The 2,761-nt window shown below is 53.3% G+C and overlaps 2 non-coding genes across 2 annotated transcripts; both read right to left on the reverse strand.

The window, feature by feature from the left end:
* Window positions 1-71: 71 nt before the first annotated feature.
* Window positions 72-225, reverse strand: LOC145763117 (5.8S ribosomal RNA). The gene has a single exon (XR_014288261.1). It is a non-coding gene; the product is annotated as a 5.8S ribosomal RNA (ribosomal RNA).
* A 245-nt stretch (window positions 226-470) lies between these two features.
* LOC145763118 (small subunit ribosomal RNA) lies at window positions 471-2,280 on the reverse strand. Its single transcript, XR_014288262.1, has one exon. It is a non-coding gene; the product is annotated as a small subunit ribosomal RNA (ribosomal RNA).
* Window positions 2,281-2,761: the final 481 nt, after the last annotated feature.

Consider the following 2,761-nt stretch of genomic DNA (forward strand, 5'->3'; position numbering starts at 1 on the left):
GCCCGTCGCCGGGCATACGCACGCGAGCCGAGCCGTCGCGGAGCCGATCCCGCCGGCCGTTGTCGTTTCTGCGACCCTGAGACGGACGCGGTCCCGGGATGAACCCGAGGCCGCAATACGCGTTCAGATCGTCAATGCTCAATGTGTTCTGCAATTCACATTAAATCACGCAGCTTGCTGCGTCCTTCATCGACTCGCGAGCCGAGTGGTCCACCGCCAAGAGCCATCGTTTGTTTGTTTGCTTTTCGCTCTTCGATTCCTAACCTCGATTCGCCATCCGGCTGAAAAAATCGCGTGACGCCGAGCGGGTCGCGGTCGCAACAAATAGTGCGACAAGCCCGCGCACCGCATGAAGCCTTCGGGCACTCGACGCCGACAAAACAAGTTCCTGATCGCGGGGCGGCGGACGCGCCGAGGCACGTCGCCGTCCCGGTGTTTGCTCTTTCGCTCTTCGATTTTTTTTCTCGCGCTAATGATCCTTCCGCAGGTTCACCTACGGAAACCTTGTTACGACTTTTACTTCCTCTAAGTAATCAAGTTAGATCGTCTTTTCGGGCCAAGACCCAACCGTCGCCAGTCGAGCCCGGGCCCAATCGGAGGACCTCACTAAACCATTCAATCGGTAGTAGCGACGGGCGGTGTGTACAAAGGGCAGGGACGTAATCAACGCGAGCTAATGACTCGCGCTTACTGGGAATTCCTCGTTCAAGCGAAATAATTTCAATTCTCTATCCCTAGCACGACCGGGGTTCATCGGGTTACCCAGACCTTTCGGCCAAGGCGAACACACGTTGATCCGGTCAGTGTAGCGCGCGTGCGGCCCCGAACATCTAAGGGCATCACAGACCTGTTATTGCTCAATCTCGTGTGGCTAAACGCCACTAGTCCCTCTAAGAAGTTAAACGCCGGCCGGGAAGGCCGCGTAACTATTTAGCAAGCCAGAGTCTCGTTCGTTATCGGAATTAACCAGACAAATCGCTCCACCAACTAAGAACGGCCATGCACCACCACCCACAGAATCATGAAAGAGCTCTCAATCTGTCAATCCTCGCTGTGTCCGGGCCGGGTGAGATTTCCCGTGTTGAGTCAAATTAAGCCGCAGGCTCCACTCCTGGTGGTGCCCTTCCGTCAATTCCTTTAAGTTTCAGCTTTGCAACCATACTTCCCCCGGAACCCAAAGACTTTGGTTTCCCGCAAGCTGCCGGAGAGGTCGTCAAAATAACGCCCCCCGATCGCTAGTTGGCATCGTTTATAGTCAGAACTAGGACGGTATCTGATCGTCTTCGAACCTCTGACTTTCGCTCTTGATTAAAGAAAACATTCTTGGCAAATGCTTTCGCAGTCGTTCGTCTTGCGCCGATCCAAGAATTTCACCTCTAACGGCACAGTACGAATGCCCCCGTCCGTCCCTCTTAATCATTACCTCGCGCTCCGAAAACCAACAAAAAAGAACCGAGGTCCTATTTCATTATTCCATGCAACACTATCCAGGCGAAGCGCCTGCTTTGAACACTCTAATTTTTTCAAGGTAAACGTCCCGGCCGCCGCCGACACTCAGTCAAGAGCACCGACGGAAAACCGGAGGTAAAGCCAGAACGAACAGTGCACGCCTTGCGACGGACCGAACGCCTGCGCCCAAAATCCAACTACGAGCTTTTTAACCGCAACAACTTAAATATACACTTTTGGAGCTGGAATTACCGCGGCTGCTGGCACCAGACTTGCCCTCCAATGGATACTCGTTAAAATTTTTACAGTGTACTCATTCCAATTACAGGGCCTCGTTAGAGTCCTGTATCGTTATTTTTCGTCACTACCTCCCCGCGTCGGGAATGGGTAATTTGCGCGCCTGCTGCCTTCCTTGGATGTGGTAGCCGTTTCTCAGGCTCCCTCTCCGGAATCGAACCCTGATTCCCCGTTACCCGTAAGAACCTCGGTAGGCAGATACCGTACCGACGAAAGTTGATAGGGCAGACACTTGAATGATCCGTCGCCGGTGCAAGACCGTGCGATCAGCAAAGTTATCCCGAGTCGCCAACAAGACGAGCCGAAGCCCGGCAGGTTTTTGATATGATAAAGGCGCGCCTCCCGCAAGGTCGGCGCTTTTTGCATGTATTAGCTCTAGAATTACCACAGTTATCCAAGTAAAATTTACGATCAAATGAATCACGACTGATTTAATGAGCCATTCGCAGTTTTACCGTACGCAAGTTCGTACTGAGACATGCATGGCTTAATCTTTGAGACAAGCATATGACTACTGGCAGGATCAACCAGGTAACTATCGGCCGACAAAATACGCGAACGGAGTCTTTCGCTTTCCCCGTCGCGGTATCGCACTGTATTACTCAATCACTATTTTTGCTTAGCTCCTCAAACCCGGCGTAAGCCGCGATCTGGACGCCGTCGACACCGGCCAGACGCCCTTTCGGGCGAAGCCGCGCGCGGGCTGCGTTTGCATACAACACCAGGAACGCCCAACAAAAGCGAACCGAGAAAACTATCACTTGCGTGCGCACCGGCCACCGCAACTACGGCCCGAGGCCGTGGTCGCGCGCCGAAACACAAACTCGTATTTGCTACTTAATTTTTTCCGTCCAACGTTCAGAGCCTCGCTGCTAGCTACGACGCCTTCGCGGGTCAGCATCAAGTCTGCCCAAAAGCGCACATCGCCTGCACGACACCACATCGTTTTGTCACCAAATACCTTCAACCGACAACCGCATCGCCAATTTGCTCATTTCGCCACAACGACGTCTTC

The sequence above is a fragment of the Corella eumyota genome, unplaced genomic scaffold, assembly GCF_963082875.1.
Source record: "Corella eumyota unplaced genomic scaffold, kaCorEumy4.1 scaffold_262, whole genome shotgun sequence".
In the NCBI taxonomy this organism is placed as follows: domain Eukaryota; kingdom Metazoa; phylum Chordata; class Ascidiacea; order Phlebobranchia; family Corellidae; genus Corella; species Corella eumyota.